The 25680-nt window shown below is 39.6% G+C and overlaps 1 protein-coding gene across 2 annotated transcripts in view; it reads left to right on the forward strand.

Moving 5' to 3' along the window:
• The window catches only part of PPP2R3A (protein phosphatase 2 regulatory subunit B''alpha), a 703244-nt gene that overhangs the window by 231639 nt on the left and 445925 nt on the right, over positions 1 to 25680 (forward strand). For both annotated transcript variants that reach the window (XM_053709750.1, XM_053709751.1), the window contains exon 2: positions 11091 to 11235. The gene's annotated coding sequence lies outside the window, so the exon portion shown is untranslated. The remainder of the gene's footprint in view (positions 1 to 11090; positions 11236 to 25680) is intronic.

Here is a 25680-nt window from a genome sequence, read left to right on the forward strand (position 1 = left end):
TGATTTTAGCAGACAGTAACTAAAATCGATTGCTGTTTCCACATAGGACTGTTGAGATGAAGTAACTTCAGTTGGGGGAAACAGTTAGCAGACTTTTCTGCTTCAGGTATGACTAGCCATATTTCTAACAAGACTGTGTAATGCTGGAAGGCTGTCATTTCCCCTCATGGGGACCGGTAAGCCATTTTCTTAGTTTCAAACAGAATAACAGGCTTAATATGGGCTATAAAACTGGTAGACACTTTTATGGGCTAAATCGATTGCTTTATTTGGACATTTTATTCATGTTTATGCTGATAATTCACACTTATAAACTTGGGGAACGTTTTTTAACGGCAGGCACTATGTTAGACACCTTTTCCAGTCAGGGAGGGCCTTCCCAGTTGTAGGCTGAGCCTCATTTTCGCGCCATTACTGCGCAGTTGTTTTTGAGAGCAAGACATGCAGATGCATGTGTGAGCACCAGAAAGTTGTTGGAAAAGTTTCTAGAAGGCGTCATTTGGTATCGTATTCCCCTCTGGGCTTGGTAAAGTCACAGCAAAGGCTGTAGCTGGGACTGTATAGGGGTTAAATTTGTAAACGGCTCCGGTTCCGTTATTTTAAGGGTTAAAGCTCTGAAAATTGGTATGCAATACTCTTAAGGCTTTAAGACACTGTGGTAAAATTTTGGTAAATTTTGAACAATTCCTTCATACTTTTTCACATATTCAGTAATAAAGTGTGCTCTGTTTAAAATTTAAAGAGAAAGTAACGGTTTTGTTTTAAAACGTTTTTTGTGCTTTATTGACAAGTTTAAGCCTGTTTAACATGTCTGTGCCTTCGGATAAGCTATGTTCTATATGTGTGAAAGCCAATGTGTCTCCCCACTCAAAATTGTGTGATAATTGTGCCATAGCGTCCAAACAAAGTAAGGACAGTACTGCCACAGATAATGAAATTGCCCAAGATGATTCCTCAGATGAGGGGAGTAGACATGATACTACATCATCCCCTACTGTGTCTACACCAGTTTTTCCCACGCAGGAGGCCCCTAGTACATCTAGCGCGCCAATGCTTATTACCATGCAACAATTGACGGCTGTAATGGATAACTCCATAGCAAATATTTTATCCAAAATGCCTGCATATCAGAGAAAGCGCGATTGCTCTGTTTTAAACACTTTAGAGCAGGAGAGCGCTGATGATAATTGTTCTGTCATACCCTCACACCAATCTGAAGTGGCCATGAGGGAGGTTTTGTCAGATGGGGAAATTTCAGATTCAGGAAATATTTCTCAACAAGCTGAACCTGATGTTGTGACATTTAAATTTAAATTAGAACATCTCCGCGCACTGCTTAAGGAGGTGTTATCTACTCTGGATGATTGTGACAACTTGGTCATTCCAGAGAAATTATGCAAGATGGACAAGTTTCTAGAGGTTCCGGTGCACCCCGACGCTTTTCCTATACCCAAGCGGGTGGCGGACATAGTGAATAAGGAGTGGGAGAAGCCCGGCATACCTTTTGTTCCCCCACCTATATTTAAGAAATTATTTCCTATGGTCGACCCCAGAAAGGACTTATGGCAGACAGTCCCTAAGGTCGAGGGGGCAGTTTCTACTCTAAACAAGCGAACTACTATCCCTATCGAGGATAGTTGTGCTTTCAAAGATCCTATGGATAAAAAATTGGAAGGTTTGCTTAAAAAGATTTTTGTACAGCAGGGTTACCTTCTACAACCCATTTCGTGCATTGTTCCTGTCACTACAGCAGCGTGGTTCTGGTTCGAGGAACTAGAAAAGTCGCTCAGTAGAGAGACTCCATATGAGGAGGTTATGGACAGAGTTCACGCACTTAAGTTGGCTAACTCTTTTATTTTAGATGCCACTTTGCAATTAGCTAGATTAGCGGCGAAAAATTCAAGGTTTGCAATTGTGGCGCGCAGAGCGCTTTGGCTAAAGTCTTGGTCAGCGGATGTATCATCCAAGACAAAATTGCTTAACATCCCTTTCAAAGGTAAAACTCTCTTTGGGCCAGAATTGAAAGAGATTATCTCAGACATTACTGGGGAAAGGGCCACGCCCTTCCACAAGATAGGCCTTTCAAGGCCAAGAATAAGTCTAATTTTCGTTCCTTTCGCAATTTCAGGAACGGACCGGCCTCTAATTCTGCATCCTCTAAGCAAGAGGGTAATGCCTCACAGCCCAAACCAGCCTGGAAACCTATGCAAGGCTGGAACAAGGGTAAGCAGGCCAAGAAGCCTGCTGCTGCTAACAAAACAGCATGAAGGAGTAGCCCCCGATCCGGGACCGGATCTCGTAGGGGGCAGACTCTCTCTCTTTGCTCAGGCTTGGGCAAGAGATGTTCAGGATCCCTGGGCACTAGAAATAGTTTCTCAGGGTTATCTTCTGGAATTCAAGGAACTGCCCCCAAGGGGAAGGTTCCACATGTCTCACTTATCCTTAAACCAAATAAAGAGACAGGCGTTCTTACATTGTGTAGAAGACCTGTTAAAGATGGGAGTGATACACCCTGTTCCAATGACGGAACAAGGAATGGGATTTTACTCAAATCTGTTCGTAGTTCCCAAAAAAGAGGGAACCTTCAGACCAATTCTGGATTTAAAGATCCTAAACAAATTTCTCAGGGTACCATCGTTCAAAATGGAAACCATTCGAACGATTCTACCCACTATCCAGGAAGGTCAATTTATGACTACCGTGGATCTAAAGGATGCGTACCTACATATTCCTATCCACAAAGAACATCATCAGTTCCTAAGGTTCGCCTTTCTGGACAAACATTACCAGTTTGTGGCCCTCCCATTCTTGGGAACAATAATAGATTCCTTAGAAATGAGGATTTTTCTGACAGATGTCAGAAAGTCAAAACTTCTAAGCGCTTTTCAAGTTCTTCACTCTGTTCCACGTCCTTCCATAGCTCAGTGCATGGAAGTGGTAGGGTTGATGGTTGCAGCAATGGACATAGTTCCTTTTGCACGAATTCATCTAAGACCGTTACAACTGTCCATGCTCAAACAGTGGAATGGGGACTATACAGACTTGTCTCCAGTGATTCAAGTAGATCAGAAGACCAGAGAGTCACTCCGTTGGTGGCTGACCCTGGACCATCTATCCCAGGGAATGAGCTTCCGCAGACCAGAGTGGGTCATTGTCACGGCCTACGCCAGTCTAGTGGGCTGGGGCGCGGTCTGGGAATCCCTGAAAGCTCAGGGACTATGGTCTTGGGAAGAGTCTCTTCTCCCGATAAACATTCTGGAACTAAGAGCGATATTCAATGCTCTCAGGGCTTGGCCTCAGCTTGCAAAGGCCTGATTCATAAGATTCCAATCAGACAACATGACGACTGTTGGGGAGTTCCCTAGCGATGAAAGAAGTGACCAAAATAATACAATGGGCGGAGGATCACTCCTGCCATCTATCTGCGATCCACATCCCAGGTGTGGAAAACTGGGAAGCGGATTATCTGAGTCGTCAGACTTTCCATCCGGGGGAGTGGGAACTCCACCCGGAGATCTTTGCCCAGTTGACTCAATTATGGGGCATTCCAGACATGGATCTGATGGCGTCTCGTCAGAACTTCAAGGTTCCTTGTTACGGGTCCAGATCCAGGGATCCCAAGGCAACTCTAGTGGATGCACTAGTAGCACCTTGGACTTTCAACCTAGCTTATGTGTTTCCACCGTTTCCTCTCATTCCCAGGCTGGTAGCCAGGATCAAACAGGAGAGGGCCTCTGTGATCTTGATAGCTCCTGCGTGGCCACGCAGGACTTGGTATGCAGACCTGGTGAATATGTCATCGGTTCCACCATGGAAGCTACCTTTGAGACAGGACCTTCTTGTTCAGGGTCCATTCGAACATCCAAATCTGGTCTCCCTCCAGCTGACGGCTTGGAGATTGAACGCTTGATTCTATCAAAGCGTGGGTTTTCAGATTCTGTGATAGATACTCTGGTTCAGGCCAGAAAACCGGTAACTAGAAAGATTTACCATAAAATATGGAAAAGATATATCTGTTGGTGTGAATCCAAGGGATTCCCATGGAATAAGATAAAAATTCCTAAGATTCTTTCCTTTCTGCAGGAAGGTTTGGATAAAGGATTATCTGCGAGTTCTCTAAAGGGACAGATTTCTGCTTTATCTGTCTTACTACACAAACGACTGGCAGCTGTGCCAGATTTTCAAGCATTTGTTCAGGCTCTGGTCAGGATCAAGCCTGTTTACAGACCTTTGACTCCTCCCTGGAGTCTAAATCTAGTTCTTTCAGTTCTTCAAGGGGTTCCGTTTGAACCTCTACATTCCATAGATATTAAGTTATTATCTTGGAAAGTTTTGTTTTTGGTTGCTATTTCTTCTGCTAGAAGAGTTTCAGAGTTATCTGCTCTGCAGTGTACTCCACCCTATCTGGTGTTCCATTCAGATAAGGTTGTTTTGCGTACTAAGCCTGGTTTTCTTCCAAAGGTTGTTTCCAACAAGAATATTAACCAGGAGATAGTTGTACCTTCTTTGTGTCCGAAACCAGTTTCAAAGAAGGAACGTTTGCTACACAACTTAGATGTAGTCCGTGCTCTAAAGTTCTACTTAGAAGCTACAAAAGATTTCAGACAAACATCTTCTCTGTTTGTCGTTTATTCTGGTAAAAGGAGAGGTCAAAAAGCGACTTCTACCTCTCTTTCCTTTTGGCTTAAAAGCATCATCCGATTGGCTTACGAGACTGCCGGACGGCAGCCTCCTGAAAGAATCACAGCTCACTCCACTAGGGCTGTGGCTTCCACATGGGCCTTCAAGAACGAGACTTCTGTTGATCAGATATGTAAGGCAGCGACTTGGTCTTCACTGCACACCTTTGCCAAATTTTACAAATTTGATACTTTTGCTTCTTCGGAGGCTATTTTTGGGAGAAAGGTTTTGCAAGCTGTGGTGCCTTCCGTTTAGGTAACCTGATTTGCTCCCTCCCTTCATCCGTGTCCTAAAGCTTTGGTATTGGTTCCCACAAGTAAGGATGACGCCGTGGACCGGACACACCAATGTTGGAGAAAACAGAATTTATGCTTACCTGATAAATTACTTTCTCCAACGGTGTGTCCGGTCCACGGCCCGCCCTGGTTTTTTAATCAGGTCTGATGAATTATTTTCTCTAACTACAGTCACCACGGTACCATATGGTTTCTCCTATATTTTTCCTCCTGTCCGTCGGTCGAATGACTGGGGTGGGCGGAGCCTAGGAGGGACTATATGGCCAGCTTTGCTGGGACTCTTTGCCATTTCCTGTTGGGGAAGAGATATTCCCACAAGTAAGGATGACGCCGTGGACCGGACACACCGTTGGAGAAAGTAATTTATCAGGTAAGCATAAATTCTGTTTTTTTCTTTAGCAAAGAGCTAAGAATTATGTTCTCTGTCTTGCCTCACTTTTTTTCTTTTGATATATTGTTCTTTGAATACCCTCTTGTTAAGAATCTATTTTCCATTTGTTCTGCATGTTTGTCATATTTGCTCTTAGTAGAGCAATTTCGGCGCAGTCGTAGAAACTGTCCTTTAGGAATCCCTATTTTTAGGTGGGGTAGTAAAATACTGTTTGTGGCTGGTTGTTTTTGAAAATTCTCAATCACTAAGGTGCAATTCTCAACCTTGATATTTAGGTCTAGGAAAGTTAAAGCTGTTATACTGTATTGTAAAGTGAGGACAATATTCCTGTTTTTCTTCAGATCTTGGACAAAATTCTTAGCGTGTCTACAGGATCTTCCCATATTATAAAGATGTCATCCACATAGCAGATCCTATAAAGACGTCATCCACATAGCAGATCCATAGGTGGATGTGTTCCTCAAAAATAATTTTTTGATAGACCTCATCCATCTCCCAGGCACCTAAATGTAGACACGCATAGGTAGGAGCACATGTTGTCCCCATTGCTGTCCCTCTAAGCTGTTTATATATTTTGTTGTCAAACGAAAAAATATTATTTTCTAGTACAAAGTACAACAAAATCAGTGTGATCTTAATAGGTCTGGCCTCTTGTGTTAAGAAAGTGCTTAGGCCATCTACATCTAAGGAGACGAGCAAAGCATCATGCGGTATAGATAAACCATAAATTTTCTGCAGGAGGTCAGCCGTGTCCAGAACATAGGTTGGCATAGTGCTCAAGAAGGGTTTCATGAAATGATTAATATGATTGCCTACATTTTCAGTTAGACTGCCTATTCCCGATATTATGGGCCGTCCTGGGGGATTTAAAAGATTCTTGTGAATCTTTTTAAGTTCATTGTGGTCAATGATGCCATCCAATTTTGCATCACTGAGCATTTTGAACAAATTAAATTGAAGGGTAGAAATGGGATTGATCAGAAGGCGTTAATAATGAGTTTATTCCAAAATTTGCCGTCTTATCTCAAGGACATAGCTAGTTTCTTTCCATAGGACCACATTGCCCCCCTTATTCACAGATTTTATGACTACATTATTAGCATTTATTAGCTCGTTAAGGGCCTTTCTTTCAGTCCTCGTAAGGTTGTCACTAACAATATTCGTCAATGATGCAATGGTCCACAGCACTCCAATATAAAAGTTCACTTTATTGTGAGCAAGATAAAACGGAACAGTAACGTTTCTAGGTTCTCCCCTTAATCATACATATTGTAAGACGATTTTTAACAGCTTATAAAGGAATTTTGGCAACAGATACTTCATTCTTAAGCCTCTACTGCCATCTATTGGATATTGGAGGTAATTACAGTCACAATTTCTATGTATCTACCCTGCAACATATTTAACTTTTATAACACTCCCCCTGTTGTATACTTTCATCGCCAATTGCTAATCTATTCCCAAAAATATTTATAAAACATTAAAATCAATAACAATGTGGAAAGTATATACAAACTGAGACGCAGTCTGCATCATAGGGATACATTCTAATTTATGGAGGCTTTCGCTTTGGCCCTAAGTCAGATTTCACAAGATTCTTAACCCTCCTATGTGTTGACAGAGGAGGATTTTTGAACTCGGGTATATCCGTATGGCAATCACGTAGGATGTGCCAATATTTGTTTACTATGCCCTGAATTTTCTGTCTGAGTACACTAAACTGTGTGATAAATACCATACATTTTAATCTTCCTTTGTTCTTATTGGTCACTTCCCCTGATGTAATTTCTGCCATTTTTTGATCCAACATTCTTTTAGGGTACCCTCAATTAACACATTTCTGTTTCATTTCCTCCAGATTGCTGTTTACGCTATCTTCCTTGCTCACCAAAGTGATGTTTTTTGTATGCTGTACAGTTTGATGTTAACAATATTTGTAGTCACCAGTTTTTGAATACAAATAGGTTAACTACCGGCACAGTTGATAATTGTAGCATAAATTTAGACCTAGGTTTAAAGTGGGATGCTACCTTAGTCTGAGCAGTTTCAAGATCTTCATTAACCAAACCTGTGTCTACACTACCAGATTACATAAGAAGTTCTTCCAGATCTGTTAGAGCCAATCTATCATCTTTATTTAGATTAAGATCTTCAGTTATATTTTTTTGTTTCCCTTTACAAATTTGTGACAAGACTATACATCTTGCAAAACAATGAAGATCTTTAATAAACTCAAATTTGTCAAAGCTATTTGTGGGACAAAAATACAGTTCTTTTTTGCAAGACATTCATATGGACTTGGTTGAGTTTAAAAGATGACAGATTGATTACTTGGAGATCATTATCAGGGGATTCTAAAATCCCCTGCACCCCCGAAATTTCCATGGCCGATTAGTTTCTCCTGACTCTGACTGTAGTCTCTCTGGTATCTTTGTCTGGAGGGCTACCGTCTCCCTCCAGAGTCCCTCTTCCTGTGTCTCTTCCTACCCCCTCTCCTCCTTGTGCACAATGCAATATTCGAAGTTCCACTTTTTGCATGAGTTGGGTTAGCGCTCGTGCGCAAACAAAAACTCCTCTGTCTAGTGAAGGTAACGCTTGAACGGGAACACTTATTTGTGATCCACTCGCCCTTATTTTTGGTTTTGAAGAGGATTTCCTCTATATCACTGGTTTTCAAACCTGCCATCAGACCTCCCAACAGGCCAGATTTTCAGGATTACTTTGAATAAGAGCAGGTAAAATAACCATGTTTACAAAGCCGCTGATTATTTCACCTGTGCTCCTGTTCAGATATCCTCAAAATCTGGGCTGTTAGGGAGGCCTGAGGACAGGTTTGAAAAGCAGTGTTATAGATATATTCTGGTATCTGAGATCTCAGTACTGCACCTTTTGGGTGGGGAGATTGCTAGCACTTTATACTCATATAAATGGAGAAACAAGAGTCTGTATAAGATCACAGACTTAGTGACAACGTTTATCCCAGTATATAGAAATCTTTGGAACAACCTTTGTGAATTGGCTGCATTATAGACAATTATATGCCCTAACAATTATTACATGTTACAGATAAATCCCCGGTGTTCTACAACTCCCTTTTGAAATTCTTGATTTTTTTTTTTTTTTAAATTTCTAAACTATTCCTTATTCTGGTGTAGGGACACAACAAATAAACACAATTTCTTGTCCTTTGGAGATAAGGAATTGAGAAGAACTTTATCATGGGATGAATGGTAAAAATTGTCACAAAGGGCCAGATTTTTTTTTAAAGACATCACTAACCCCTTTGCTACCGGAAATTTCAGAGAAAAACCTACCCAAAGTACTGGAGATTTTAGCATTTTTTCTATGACTGTTTATACAGAAATAGAGCCTTTGGGTTTGTTTGTTTTATTACCTATGGAAAAAAAATATTTTTTTGAGGGGGGCATAAAAAGAGCTTTTAGTGGATGAAGTTTTAACTATTTAGTTATTCTCAGAATGTGTGTGTGTGTCTGTCTAAAATATTAATTATCACATTCCACAAAAATCTGTGCTTTTCTGGCTGGAAAAACAATCTCAAAATTTGTTCATTGGCAACCCTGACCAAAGTTAGATTTTTTGTTTTGTCTTGTTTACTTTAACCCCTTAATGACCACAATGTACCCTGTATGTCACTGGTCGTTAAGGGTTTTTTCAGGACATAATAGCACAAGTCTAGCAAGAACACGCTATTAATGCCCTCCCTCCAGAAGGCTTTGTGGAATAGAGCAGTCTTAACGTTGGTGGCAAGACCGCGCTATAAAACAATCAAGTCCCAAAAAAAGGCCAGCGACATACAGGGTACGTCGCTGGTCCTTAAGGGGTTAAGGTCTTTATGTGCAGCTATGTCTACAAGGTAGGTAGGCACATTTTGGTATAGTTCATGCTACCATTTGACTGCAAAATGCCATCATATAAAGAAAATATTGTTTAAGTTTTTCACAAACTTTGGGTTTCAATCTAAGCTCATTTACACAAAACCACTGCAGTCATGACAAATGTTTGTAAAAGTTTCTATAGGATTCCCTTTGCTCATAAATGGAAAACATGCCTTGAGGTTTGTAAATGAGAAGGCCACTAATTGCAGCTGAGCACCAAGCTTCTGAAATGGGTTAATTAGATAGCTGCTGAGGGTAAAATGTATTGTAGTGCAGGGATTAACCTCCTACCTGACACATCTGACTTCCCTGGTCCCTCCCAAACAGTTTTCTTCCCTCCTACTGGTCACCATCATCTTCCACTATCTAAGGTACTGGCAACCAGTCTGCCAGTATGCAGTTAAAGTTTTTTTTTTAAATATATATTTTCTGTAGTGTAGGAATCCCTCATCAACCTTCAACCTCTCTGATCCCTCCTACCTCCCTGATCCCGCCTTACCCTCCCACCTCCCTGATCCTTCAGAAATAGATCTCTTCCCTCCCCACTCCTACTAAATCGCCATATTTGTTACTGGCAGTATGCCAGTGTGCAGTCTAGGGGGGGGTTTAATTCATTTAATTCTGTAGTGTAGGGATTCCCCCTCACCCTCCACACCTTCCCCTCCAAGCAAACGCGTTGTAGGGACCCACATTCCATCTAATTTTCCCCTTCTGCCCCCAGCTACAGTCTCTGATGTCAAAACTTACAGCGGGGACCGCATTATGGGCAAACTACTGTGTGACGTGGTACCTTTATCCGATTGGCTTAAGGGATTAAAGAAAAACTTTGTTAAATGCAGATCTAGTTGATATATGCATCATTCTAGATTGGGCTCATTGAGAGGTGAAAAGGAAACACATTTTCATATGTGGTAGTTTTGCTTTAAAGCCAGAGAGATTTGGAGGTGGATGTTTAGATATTCAATTGGAGTTGCCTCTGTGGTAGCAGTTATTTAACAAAGTGTTTGGGAAGTTGAAAGTACATTAAACTACTGGGTACAATGTCAACAGACTCTTTACTACTCACAATGCTTTTGTTTTTCCTCTTGTGCCTGCAGCTCTCATCAAACCTGTTAACTTATTGAAGCTCTGCCATTACATACTGCCACATATTCACAGAACAATGACGTTGCTTTTGACAGCTGTACCTTGCACTTCATTTTAGCTATCACAGCAGAGGCTTTACAATTATTATTTTTTTAATGCAGTTACTTAACAAATATAAAAAAGCCCTCAGTTATATTACAGAGCAAATACAGAAGTTCCTACTCTGTATTGTGCATGCTCAACTGACGTGCACAATACAGCCTGTGAAAAAGAGAACAACATCACTGATCTGTGAAAGTGCACAGCAGATTCACTAAGTGGCACTTATAAGGGGATAAAATAATGATAAGATTATAATAATAAACAATACAATAAGAGAATGACACAGGAGCAAAACCAATACTATGAGTAGTTACCATGCTATTTAATGCTCCTTTTAAATGGTCAGTATTTCAAATTTTCTTTTATTGGTTATTAAATTCTAAGAATCTTTTAGCTAGGGAGGAAATTCTAACACAAATTTGGTTTGTTGCAGCACGCTCTGCAGTCCAGGTGGTCTTTAGGTTAACTGCTAGGATTCAAAGCTTTATGTCTTTATTATACTATGGGGAAGGAATATGAAGTGGATATCTCTAAGTACTGTATATGCTGCCTGCGCAGAAAACATGTATTCACATTTATTGCTCTACCTTAAAAAGTGTTTATTAAATAGTTCATTCATTTGCACTTTTTTGTTTTTAGGAAAACCTTTGTGATCATGTTGCGATATGACCGATGCGCATTAAAAGGCTACTCTATGGATTACCTATGCACCTTAGAAAATGTATGAAAGAAGCGTATTGGAGAGCTTGGAAAACCTATGAATTAAGGATTTGTCAACTGACAGGTTCGGTTATTTTACATTTTATATTTGTAGTTTGCTTTTCAAAGATGTTGTTTACTGTTATTCAATTCTGGGTAATTGATGAGACAGGAGCCACATGCAGTCTTCTTAATCTCCCCCTGCAGCTCCCAGTATCTTTTCTGTAGCAGGAAAGATTTTTTTTTGTGTGCATTAAAAACAATTTTGCTGTGGCTCCAGTTAGTACATTGTGCTGTTTTCTGAACTTTAGTATGTGCCCCTTTAAATAATACTCATTACCTTCCACTGGTGTAATATGTGTGCATCTTTAAGAGTCTGTAGTGCTTCTTTCACTGGCCCCACACCTGGGAGAGATCTTCATGTTCAGCTGCTTAAATGTTTACACAAAGCCAATATTTTCATTTTACGGCTGCAGGAATACAAGATTACTGTTTTACATGTTTATTGAAGCAAACTGGTACGTTTTTCTTTTGATGTCATGGAAACCTCATAAATGCTGCGCTGCATGCAGAACATATTCTAACTGCAAACACGTGTATGATGGGATTTAACTTTTTTCTCTTTTCATAGCCTGACTGCATATTATTTTGATGAATGCTCTACATTTATGATTACATTTAAATTAATGGGGCATTGTAGTGGAAAAATGATGTAGTTTCAGCAGTACCCACCCTAGAAATTTATGTGAAAGGGGTAAATACATTGTCTCACTCCATAGCAGGAAACAGCCAGTGAGCCAATTGGCAGGGGCAGATGCTTGACTCCACTAGTCACTGATTGTTTACTTAAGGAGCTGCAATGCTTGTGCCTCCTAAACAGGACTTTACCTATGTATTTAACTTATTTCCAACGTTTAAACAAATAGCATTCCACTGTGAGTAGTGCAAAAATGACCTGCTCTAATCAATAAGAACATGCAATTTATACACTACAATGTTCCTTTAAAGAGTTTTAGTTATATATGAAGGGGCAGTCCTCAAAACAATAGGTTCCTTTATGAACTAATCTGAAAAGTAAGTGGCGTATATGGGAAGAAGAATGACTAACTAATTCATATTTGTGTGTGCCAGAGAATTTACAAAACCCCAGTGGAAATAAACTTGTTAATAGTAAAAATGCTAAAAGTTTGTTGTACCAAGCCAGAATCAGGAAACCTACTAAACTTAAAGGGACATTAAACACTTTGAGATGGTAATATAAAATGATAAATTGTATATAATAAATCAACTCTGCAATATACTTTAATTATTTATTTTGTCCTCTTTGCCTGTAATTCCATTCTGAAATTGTGAGCTTTTCAGTTCCTGTTAGAAATGGAAGTGCAGAACACTGTTAAATCCAGCACAACCATTTGCTGCACACTCTAGTGACCTATTTATAACTGACCCTAATTGGCCACAGCAGAGAAGGTAACACAAGTTACAACATGGCAGCTCCCAGTGTTTTATAGACTCTAAAACTTTACACTTATTTTGTCACTTTTTAAACAACTAATGAAACTTTTAAAAAGTACATCTACAAGTTAGTCATGGACTAATCTTTTCTTTGAATGCATCATTCTATCTAGCATGTATTTAGTGTTTAATGTCCCTTTAAGGTGATAGCGTAGCTCCAGCAATACTATGGGGCTCACAGAATGATCTAATAAATGGGATGAACTAGGAATTCCCAGCGAGTTGCGAGCTTAGCTCCATAGAAAGTAATGAAGCTCACTAAAATGCATATTTTTGCAGGGGAGAGTGAATGTGACAGAGAGGAGCCTGCATTGATACCATCATTTTTTTTCCAAAGCACAAACCAATCAAATTACATTGTTTTCAGCGTCATTTACCACAGTGTTTCTTAACCGTGGTCCTCAAGTACCCCCAACAGGCCAGGTTTTCATTATAGCTGAACTAGAGCACAGGTGAAATATTCAGCTGATCAGTAACCATGGTTACTAACCTGCTCTCACCCATCAGCTGATTTAACATGTGCTCTAGTTCAGCTATAATGAAAACCTGACCTGTTGGGGGTACTTAAGGACCACGGTTAAGTAACACTGATTTACCATACATTTGTTTCTAGTTCTACATACATGTTGTTTCCTTCACTTTTGTAAGTGCATCGCATATTTTGAAACAAACTCACCAGAATTAATTTCTCAAGATGAAATTGCAACAACTACTGTCTAATAAGCATAATAAGCTTATATAATTTCAATAAAAACAGTGAAGAAGCTTTATAGACACCCAAGGAACGCCATGTTCAGCAAACTCACCAATGCTGCCAGATTTATTTCACAATAGAAATATAAAGAACTCTTTGAATTTGAACTTCTTGTTTACAATTTCAAATGATTTTTGTAAACTGTAGTTTACCATAACCCTTTCGTGTCGGGTTAAATTTGTCTTCATTGGAACAAAGTTCCTATGTAAACAAATTGAAATCTTGCGCTCGTGCATGCAATCGCAAGATTTCAATGATGGGATTGGGTCAGGGGGGCGAGCCTACAACATTAGGGATGCCCACCATGACCTGATCCCATGCAGTAAGCGCCGTTGGCTTCAGGACAGCTAAACGGCTAGGATGTTCCATGCCGTCCTAACGGCGCTAAAGCCTAGCGCCGTTAGGACGGCATGGAACGGTTTACAGTGAATACAATTTTTTCTGTGTAGTTTAGGATTTGTATGGCATGGTGAAAACTAACATCTTGTAGTAGGTTTCATAAGTGTACTGAGTTATGAGTTTTGTATGCATAGCATTATTTTTACTGCGTAACTGCAATACATTTTTGAAAGTATATTGTATGTATGTATCTTGCCATCTCCTATAGAAATGTAGATGATACCCCACAGCAAGATACCAAGGTAACAGTATAAGATACGCATTTAGATCATCCCGTCTTTGACTTCATAGACAGAGCGAGAATGTTAGATGATGGGTTTATCTGTAACACAAATAACAACCACAGGTTATCAAATAATCGGCCACATAGTTAAAGTAAAAATGTAAAACATTGTTTAGTTCAGAATTTAAAAGACATTGAATGCAGACGGCATATAACTTCTATAAGACACCACTGACACATTTTGCACCTATTATTTTAGGTCCAATTATTATGATCCAATTATTAGATTTAATTTATTGAGATCAGAAGTGTATTACTTGAACAAATCCTAAAGTGGAGTGTTTTTTATGGGATAAAAACACAGTCATTTCAAAAGGGCATCCTGTGATTTGATGCCCTTTCAGAGGAAGTTACTAAGACTTAAAAAAAAAAAAAAATCTGTTCAGAAAGTAAAATAAATTGCAATCTTTGTCAAAAGTATTTTATATGGCAGAAAACACTTTTTCTAAAGTTTAAAATGATTGCTCTTTTAAAGTAAAGTATATAATTTGAAAGGTTTCTGTATGCTTTAATGTATTTTATTGTAAAGCTTTTTATCTTTTAGGGTGATTATTTCCCACAAAGAATTATTAATTCTGACATTACCTTATATTGTGTTATTTGCTTTAGTTAAGGAGTTACAGGGTGCAGTATCCTGGCACAGAGCATATCATTTAGTTGTTCTCTCTCACAAAGTCTACTTGTCATTATGTTAAATGGCTTCTTTCTTTCTAATGACACAGCGAGTCCACGGATCATCTTAATTACTGTTGGGAATATCACTTCTGACCAGCAGGAGGAGGCATAGAGCACCGCAGCAAAAGCTGTTAAATACCACTCTCCCTACCCACAATCCCCAGTCATTCTCTATGCTTGTATCAGTTGCAAGGAGGGGTAAATTAGGTGTCTGATTCTTCAATCAAGAGTTTATTTTTTAAGCAGAGCAAGTTTGCTCTGGTTTTCTTTGGGGTTTAGCCGTAGTCCATGTCAGTCTCTTCAGTAGAGCAAGTGGTAGCTTTTAAGCATTTGGGAACTTGTGTGGTATAATCCCCACTGGGCCTCCTAAGTAATTTCATGCTGCCCTTGGTTGAAAGTTTGAGTAAGTTTACTCAGCCTTTTCTTTTTTCCACAGATCCATGTGAGGTAGGAAGCCCCTCTCATACCAAGTGAGCTGTCCTGCTCCTGGACAGATTTGAGGTAAGTGCCTATTTCTTTCCCTGTTTTTATATAGGAGAATTTGGCACTTTGACAGTTAATTCTGTCTAAATATACAATCAGCCTTCTAGGTTAACGGTTTATTGTATGGCAGTTTTGCAGGCACTGGGGATGTTTGACTCAGTTTATTATGTTTTTCACTTTGGTGTACATGTTTTTTGTTTGTGTATTAATGGCTACCGGGAGGTTTGTTAGGCCATGCCCACAAGAGGCGGGCTTATCTGAGATAGCAAGGGCATTTTTGGCGCCCTTTTAACTGTTTCCTGTTGTTCCTGGATGTTGCAGCTCTGTTGCATAGCTCCTCAGAGGTGGTTCAGTGTTCTCTACGGTGCGGCTGTTTGGGGGACCAAATCATTTTCTGACTTTGTTTCCGGCAGCAAGGAGGTCAGGTAGGCATCTCAGCAGAGCTTGCTGAGGTGTGGAGGTTGCCTGTTGTTTTTTTGTGGGGCTGTTGCTCTGTTTATATTTAAGTTTCTGTCTGAATTTCAGGGACTATAACGTTTGTCTCTTTTTGCATTGATTTTGTGAAAAATTGTTGCTGCAAGATTTATTGTGCAGTTTACTTAAGGATTTTCTAGTTTAAAAAAAAAAAAAAAGTCTTTTTAAAATTTAAAGCGACAGTAACTTCTTTTTGTTTCATTAAAATTCTGATTTGAACTTAGAATTTTTTATTGATCAAGGTTTTTTCCTTTGGAATAAGATGGACCAAGAGGTCCTGCAAGCTGTTGCTTGTTCTCTTTGTTTAAATACTAATGTTGAGCCTCCTATCCCTTTTTGTTCCTCTTGTATTGAGAAAACATTACATTACAAGGATAGAGTTTTTGATTCTGAGCCTTCATTGTCTAGGGCGGATGTTGTTTGGGTGTCTCCTGTTCAGGCTAATCCGCAGCTTTCTCCTCATACATCCCAATCTTCTGGAGTGCCCTGTGTTTCGTCTCAGGTTGATTTTTCCTTGCAGGATATGGCTACCCATATATCCTCTGCAGTATCTGAGGCTTTGTCTGCTTTTCCTATGTTACAGGGGAAGCGCAAGAGGAAGTATAAGGTTTCTGATTCTGTTGCAATTGTGTCTAGTGTTTCTTCTCATACGTCTGAGGAGGAAGATACTTTAGTAGCATCTGAGGGTAAGATCTCGGATTCTGATAGTGTAAATCCTTCTTCTGAACCTGAGGTTGTTTCCTTTAGGTTTAAGCTGGAGCACCTCTGTTTCTTACTCAAGGAGTATTTGGCTACCATGGATGACTCTGAGGCGCCAGTCATGGTTATTCCTAAGAAATCTAGTAAACTTAATAAGTTTTTTGATGTCCCTTCCTCAGTAGAAGTTTTTCCTATACTAGATCGTGTTTCAGATATTATTGCACGAGAATAGGAGAAGCCTGGGATTCCTTTTTCCTCTTCTCCAATTTTTAGGAAGATGTTTCCTATTGCTGATTCTATTAAGGAATCTTGGCAGATGGTTCCTAATGTGGAGGGAGCAGTTTCCACTCTGACCAAAAGGACCACTATTCCTATTGAGGACAGCTGTTCCTTTAAAGATCCTATGGAGAAGAAGTTGGAAGCTTTGCTTAAAAAGATTTATGTTCACCAGGGGTATCAATGGCAACCGGCTCCATGTATTGCTACGGTTACTAGTGTGGCGGCATATTGGTTTGATGCATTGTCTGATTCTATTCAGCAAGATACTCCTCTTGAAGAAATTTAAGATAGAATCAAGGCTTTGAAGTTGGCTAATTCCTTTATTGCAGATGCTTCTCTGCAGGTCATCAAGTTGGGAGCTAAAATGTCTGGTTTTGCCATTTTAGCTCGCAGAGCTTTATGGTTAAAATCCTGGTCTGCGGATGTGCCCTCTAAGTCTAAGCTTTTGTCTATTCCTTACAAGGTTAAGACCTTGTTTGGGCCAGGCTTGGCTGAGATTATTTCTGATATTACGGGAAGGAAGGGGCATTCTCTTCCTCAGGATAAAATAAATAAACAGAAGGGTCGGCAGAGTAATTTTCGTTCCTTTCGTAACTTCTCTGGTAAATCTTCCTCTTCTTCCTCCGAGCAGGAACAGTCCAAGACATCTTGGAAGTCAAATCAGTCTTGGAATAAGGGGAAGCAGTCCAGGAAACCTGTTACTGACTCAAAATCAGCATGAATGGATCTTGTGGGGGGCAGACTCTTTCTTCGCTCAAGCTTGGGTTCGAGATGTTCAGGATCCCTGGATGGTAGATATCATGTCCCAGGGTTATAAACTGGAGTTCAATAATTTTCCTCCCAGAGGCAGGTTTCTTCTCTCCAGGTTATCTGTAAACCAGATAAAAGGAGAGGCGTTCTTACGTTGTGTTCAGAATCTTTCCGACATGGGAGTGATAGTTCCTGTTCCAGTTCATGAACAGGGTCTTGGTTTTTATTCCAATCTCTTTGTCGTTCCCAAAAAGGAGGGAACTTTCAGACCTATTTTAGATCTCAAGATTGTAAACCAGTTTCTCAGGGTTCCGTCTTTCAAGATGGAAACTATTCGTTCCATTCTTCCTTTGGTTCAGGAAGGTCAGTTCTTGACCACAGTGGATCTAAAGGATGTATATCTGCATATTCCCATTCACAGGGCTCATCACAGGTTCCTAAGATTTGCATTTCTAGACAAGCATTTTCAGTTTGTAGCTCTTTCTTTTGGTCTGGCGACAGCTCCCAAAATTTTTTCAAAGGTCCTGGGAGCATTGTTGGTGGTGCTTCAATTGAGGGGTGTTGCAGTGGCTCCTTATCTGGACGACAGATGAAAATTTTTCTGACAGAAGCAAGAAAGTCAAAGATTTTCAATACTTGTTTTGCTCTTCAGTCCCTTCCTCTGCCCTCAGTGGCTCAGTGCATGGAGGTTATTGGTCTGATGGTTTCAGTCATGGACACCATTCTGTTTGCTCGATTCCATCTCAGACCTCTGCAGTTATGCTTGCTCAGGCAGTGGAACTGGGATTATGCGGATGTATCTCCAAGGATTGTTCTAGATCCGATGTCCAGAGATTCTCTTCCATGGTGGTTGTCTCAGTATCTTCTCTCTCAGGGAACTTGCTTTTCGCAGACCTGCCTGGTAGCCAAGATTATTCAGTGGGCGGAGATTCACAACTGTTGTCTATCTGCTATCCATATTCCAGGGGTGGACAATTGGGAAGCGGATTTTCTGAGCAGACAGACTTTTCATCCGGTGGAGTGTGAACTTCATCCAGGGGTATTTTCCAACTTTATTTTCAGTTGGGGGCAGCCAGAGTTTGATCTCATGGCATCTTGTCAGAATGCCAAGCTCCCAAGGTACGGGTCGAGGTCAAAGGATCCTCAGGCTGTTCTGATAGATGCTCTGGCAGTTCCTTGGACTTTCAGTCTGGCATATGTGTTCCCTCTGTTTGCTCTTCTTCCTAGGGTCATTGCTCGGGTCAAACAAGAGAGGGCATCAGGGATTCTCATTGCTCCGGTGTGGCCTCGCAGAATCTGGTTTGCAGATCTGGTGGAGATGTCTTCCCTTCCACCTTGGCGTATTCCATTAAGGAAGGACCTGCTTCTGCAGGGTCCCTTCCTTCATCCAAATCTAGTTTCTCTGAAGCTGAGTGCTTAGAGATTGAACGATTGATTCTTTGGAAGCGTGGTTTTTCTGAGTCAGTCATTGAGACTATGATTCAGCCTCGTAAGCCTGTGTCTATGAAGATTTATTATAAGATTTGGCGTAAATATTTGTATTGGTGTGAATCCAAAGGCTACTCATGGAGTAGAGTTAGGATTCCTAGGATTTTGTCTTTTCTCCAGGAGGGTTTGGAGAAAGGTTTATCTGCTAGTACCTTGAAGAGTCAAATTTTTGCTTTATCTATTTTATTGCACAAGGGCCTGGCAGATGTGCCAGATGTTCATTCTTTTTATCAGGCCTTGGTTAGAATTCGGGGACTAAAAGTGGGGTGGCTAGAGAGAGCCTAGAATACCCACCAACAAGTTTGCACAAAGAGCACTCTGGGCCCTGACTGTGAGCGATTGCTTCCACAAAAGGGTGGATTAATTAAAATGTAACTTTTATTGATAAATGTTAAAATCTAAACTCTACATACAAATTAAAAAAATCCAGATATACCTTAGTGATAATCCTAATTACTATTCAAAGAGGGCATAATCATGTATCAGCCTAGATATATTGATATCAATAATCCCTCAATTGAAAATTAACATTCACACCACTCTATCAAAGGTATAAAATTAAATATACCATACGTGTATACAACCACTATTAACCTGTCTTTCAAATTATATAGTGACTAGAGATGTGGGATGATAGGAATGGCCACATACATAGGATATTTGGCTATACTGGGTTGGTTCTCCTTGAGTATAAGATGACATATATCATACATAAAATCCTAAAAGGAGGATTGATTAAGATAAATTTATTAGTTAACAACTTAGGATAGTGACCCCCAATAAGCGAAATATTGGTAGCTTATATCAACAGTCTGACACTCTGTCTGGTGAATGTATTATTTGAAAATGTATGTTATGCTTAGACACATGTAGTTCAAATTATTTATTACTGGTTCAATTGAATCATGCACCACCAGAATGTTACTCAATATAATCAATCTATGCTAAGGGATCATATAAGATCTCACTATGCTTCTTGGTTAACATGAATTTAACCAATGTTTAAACGTACACCTGTAGTTAATCTCTGGCAAAGTTGTTATACTGTGGGATCTAATAGGATCTCGCTCTAATTTATTGGTTAATATTCGTTTCACCTATGTTACAACGTACCCCTTGGATTGATCTCTGTAAAACTATGCTACATGTGTATTGCTTTGTATTGTTAGCAATATGCACTATTGTTGCTATTTAAACGTTCCAAGGTGTAAGAGATTAACTATGTTTGAGGGTGTATTCTCAACCACTAGTTAGTATCTGTCATAGCGCAAGTAAAGTTTGGACCTTATGTAACTCTAAGCTTAGATCGTACTGCACATATAATATCAGCGGTGATTTCTATGTCCAGTGCTGTGTCCCAATTCTTGTATTAAAGGTTTACGCTGTTTTAAATAATGTGCTTTGGATCATAGTAGCTAGGTCACATACAGTTAATAAGTGCAATAGTGCTCTCAATATCTGGTTAATTGCCTAGACTTCAAGTAATGTTAACTAATGGCTACAACTGGCACAACCCAGATCACCTTTTAGTACAATAAAAAACTCATTAAGTTAGAGTTTATTATCAAAGTAGTATAGGTAGTAGGTAAAATAATATTCTCACTTGGTAACAAGTTACCTAGAATATCGGCAAAACTATACTATGACTAGATCTGACACAACCCAGATCAAAATACATTACACTATAGATTCGTACTGATAGTACTGTTTATCTGGCACAACCCAGATCTAATAATAAATAGAGGTTTGGTAGCGGTTTAATCTGGCAATTAAAAACAGAGCGTGAAACACGCTCAAGTAGCTAGTGTTTGTAACTTGGTTAGAATTCGGCCTGTGTTTAAGTCTACTACTCCACATTGGAGTCTTAATTTGGTTCTTACAGGGAGTGCAGAATGGCAAATGAGTATTTTGACCACATCATCCTCTTTATGCATGTTGTCTTACTCCAAGCTGTATAGGCTCGAAAGCCTACTACCAATTAAGCATATTAGGTGATGTGCATCTCTGTAATGAGAAGGGGTGTGGTCTAATGACATCAACACCCTATATCAGGTGTGCATAATTATTAGGCAACTTCCTTTCCTTTGGCAAAATGGGTCAAAAGAAGGACTTGACAGGCTCAGAAAAGTCAAAAATAGTGAGATATCTTGCAGAGGGATGCAGCACTCTTAAAATTGCAAAGCTTCTGAAGCGTGATCATTGAACAATCAAGCGTTTCATTCAAAATAGTCAACAGGGTCGCAAGAAGCGTGTGGAAAAACCAAGGCGCAAAATAACTGCCCATGAACTGAGAAAAGTCAAGCGTGCAGCTGCCAAGATGCCACTTGCCACCAGTTTGGCCATATTTCAGAGCTGCAACATCACTGGAGTGCCCAAAAGCACAAGGTGTGCAATACTCAGAGACATGGCCAAGGTAAGAAAGGCTGAAAGACGACCACCACTGAGCAAGACACACAAGCTGAAACGTCAAGACTGGGCCAAGAAATATCTCAAGACTGATTTTTCTAAGGTTTTATGGACTGATGAAATGAGAGTGAGTCTTGATAGGCCAGATGGATGGGCCCGTGGCTGGATTGGTAAAGGGCAGAGAGCTCCAGTCCGACTCAGACGCCAGCAAGGTGGAGGTGGAGTACTGGTTTGGGCTGGTATCATCAAAGATGAGCTTGTGGGGCCTTTTCGGGTTGAGGATGGAGTCAAGCTCAACTCCCAGTCCTACTGCCAGTTTCTGGAAGACACCTTCTTCAAGCAGTGGTACAGGAAGAAGTCTGCATCCTTCAAGAAAAACATGATTTTCATGCAGGACAATGCTCCATCACACACGTCCAAGTACTCCACAGCGTGGCTGGCAAGAAAGGGTATAAAAGAAGAAAATCTAATGACATGGCCTCCTTGTTCACCTGATCTGAACCCCATTGAGAACCTGTGGTCCATCATCAAATGTGAGATTTACAAGGAGGGAAAACAGTACACCTCTCTGAACAGTGTCTGGGACGCTGTGGTTGCTGCTGCACGCAATGTTGATGGTGAACAGATCAAAACACTGACAGAATCCATGGATGGCAGGCTTTTGAGTGTCCTTGCAAAGAAAGGTGGCTATATTGGTCACTGATTTGTTTTTGTTTTGTTTTTGAATGTCAGAAATGTATATTTGTGAATGTTGAGATGTTATATTGGTTTCACTGGTAAAAATAAATAATTGAAATGGGTATATATTTGTTTTTTGTTAAGTTGCCTAATAATTATGCACAGTAATAGTCACCTGCACACACAGATATCCCCCTAAAATAGCTAAAACTAAAAACAAACTAAAAACTACTTCCAAAAATATTCAGCTTTGATATTAATGAGTTTTTTGGGTTCATTGAGAACATGGTTGTTGTTCAATAATAAAATTAATCCTCAAAAATACAACTTGCCTAATAATTCTGCACTCCCTGTAGAGTCCTTCAACAGGCTCAGTTTGAACCTATGCATTCTTTGGATATTAAGATGTTATCTTGGAAGGTTTTGTTTCTGGTGGCTATTTCTTCGTCTCGAAGAGTTTCGGAGCTTTCAGCCTTACAGTAGGAATCACGTTTTCTTATTTTTCACTCTGATAAGGTAGTTCTGTGTACTGCCTTGGGTTTTCTCCCAAGGTTGTTTCTGATAAGAATATTAATCAAGAGATTGTTGTTCCTTCTTTGTGTCCTAATCCTCCTCCTCATAAGGAGTGTTTGTTGCACAACCTGAATGTGGTTCGTGCATTAAAATATTATTTGCCGACGACTAAGGATTTTCACCAGTCTTCTTCTTTATTTGTTGTCTTTTCTGGGAAGCATAAGGGTAAGAAAGCTACAGCTACTTCTCTTCGTTGAGGAGTGTTATTCGCTTGGCATATGAGACTGCTGGTCAGCAGCCTCCTGAGAGAATCACAGCTCATTCCACGAGGGCTGTTTCATCTTCTTGGGCTTTCAAAAATGGAGCTTCTGTAGATCAGCTTTGCAAGGCTGCGACTTGGTCATCTTTACATACTCTTTTTCTAAATTTTACAAATTTGATACTTTTGCTTCAGCGGAGGCTTCTTTTGGAAGAAAAGTTCTTCAAGCAGTGGTGCCTTCTGTTTAGGTTAACTGTCTTGTCCCGCCCTTATCATCCGTGTCCTCTAGCTTGGGTATTGGTTCCCAACAGTAATTAAGATGATCCGTGGACTCAGTGTCATTAGAAAGAAAACATAATTTATTCTTACCTGATAAATTTATTTATTTCTTGACACGGTGAGTCCACGGCCCGCCCTGTTTTTCAGACAGTTTGCTTTTCTATAAACTTCAGGCACCTCTGCACCTTAGATTACTTCCTTTCTCCTTTCCCTTTGGTCAAATGACTGTGGATTGTGGTTAGGGGGAGTGGCATTTAACAGCTTTTGCTGTGGTGCTCTATGCCTCCTCCTGCTGGTCAGGAGTTATATTCCCAAAAGTAATTAAGATGATCCGTGGACTCACTGTGTCAAGAAATAAATACATTTATCAGGTAAGAATACATTATGGTTTATGATTTTCATAGAAGTAGATTTAGTAAGCTGATTACTCCTCCTATATTATTTTATTTGGTTTAGTCTGCTTTATGTATATAAATAATAAAAAAAAAAAATATATATATATATATATATATATATATATATATATATATATATATATATACATATATATATATATATATATATACACAGTATATACAAACACACACACATGTAAATATATAAAAAGATTTTTATTTATTTATTACCTGCTCATGTGCCCAGCCCTAAGGAATGTGACGGAACAAACACAAATGAGTTCTTCACTCAGGTTGAAAGGTTTCCAGTATTCATCTGAACAGTTCAGTATTTTAACAGAATGTCTAGTAAAATCTATATAAAAGATGTTCAGCTTTTTAAACTCCGCTGCCTTTACAAATATGGGCCAGAAAGAGGTGTGAGGTGTGTATGCACAGTACAATTCATAACTGTCAGTCAAGGAGAGGAAAAAATAATTGTCTTATTTGTACTGACAGTTAAGGGGGGTTTAAAATACTGTTCTGTGTTTATTACAGGTATCCAGTGGGGGTAAAATATCAGCTTTTTGTTTATTACTGGCAACAATTAGGTGTATAAAATGCCTGTTCTGTATGTGCTACTGGTAGTCATGGGGGTCAAGAAATGCTTTCTGTGTGTGTCTGGCACCAAAAGGGGATAAATCACTTCATAGTTTCTTACTGCAGCAAAGTGATGAAATCACTGCTCAGTTGGTAAAGATTTGGGAAAGGATTTATGTGTAACACCAACCACATACCCACCTACAGTCAAATGCAGGTCAGTCAGTAATTGTCTGGAGGACAACACTATTTGTGCTACTAATTATCAAGCCATACTAATAATATTCATGCAAGTATTTTTTTATTTATTTACTTTTTTTTTTTTAAATGAACACTTTGCAGAAGTATAACAGCTCTATTTTATGTGAGAGACAGTTTGTCATTAGTAGTGTTCTCCCCAAGGCGTATTTAGTGAGTCCAAGCTGGTTTACTGACTACCTGGTGTTTAAATGTAGCCACCAATCAGCAAGCGCTACCCAGGTTCTGAACCAAAAATGGTCCGGCTTTTAAGCTTACATTCCTACTTTTCAAATAAAGATACCAAGAAAACAAAGAAAAAAAATATAATAGCAGTAAATTAGAAAGTTGTTTATAATTGCATAATCTATCTGAATCATGAAAGTTTAATTTTGACTACACTATCCCTTTAAAGGGACATAATACTCATTTGCTAAAACACATGAAAGTGTTGCAGAATAACTGTAAAAAGCTGACAGGAAAATATCACCTGAACATCTCTCTATGTGAAAAATATATTTTACCTCACAATTTCCTCAGCTCACCAGAGTAAGTGCTGGTGTTATACTTCAGCTGTTGTCCAGCTGCAGGTAAAAAAAAAAGTGGAGAAACAAAAAAAAAAAAAAAGGGGAGAACAGCAGCCAATTAGCATCAGCCGTGCTGAGGTCATGAACTGTGATCTCATGAGATTTCATAGTAAACTTCCTTAAACTGAATAGGGAAATAAGATGAGTGTGCATAAAGCACCCTCCCTTACAAGTCCCGGGACAGGCATACTAATTTTGCTGTTTAAAGTCCTTTACAATGGGGTGTGAATACTTAGGACATTTGGAGGTAAAATATCTTCCTTTTTTATGTAGAGATGTTCAGGTGATATTTTCTAGTCCGCTTTTTACAGCTATACTGCATCACTTTCAAATGTTTCAACATTTGGGTATCATGTCCCTTTAAGCTAAAATGAGCTTCTATGTTTGTTGCACATGTTATCCTTAAATCATTTTATGTTAAATTATGCAATTAATCTGTGCTTTGAATAGTTTAAAGGGATAGTAAACCCACATTTCTTTCATGTAATTAACAAGAGTCCATGAGCTAGTGACGTATGGGATATACATTCCTACCAGGAGGGGCAAAGTTTCCCAAACCTTAAAATGCCTATAAATACACCCCTCACCACACCCACAAATCAGTTTTACAAACTTTGCCTCCAAGGGAGGTGGTGAAGTAAGTTTGTGCTAGATTCTACGTTGATATGCGCTCCGCAGCAAGTTGGAGCCCGGTTTTCCTCTCAGCGTGCAGTGAATGTCAGAGGGATGTGAAGAGAGTATTGCCTATTGAATGCAGTGATCTCCTTCTACGGGGTCTATTTCATAAGGTTCTCTGTT

Source organism: Bombina bombina, chromosome 4 (genome assembly GCF_027579735.1).
Source record: "Bombina bombina isolate aBomBom1 chromosome 4, aBomBom1.pri, whole genome shotgun sequence".
Taxonomy (NCBI): Eukaryota; Metazoa; Chordata; class Amphibia; order Anura; family Bombinatoridae; genus Bombina; species Bombina bombina.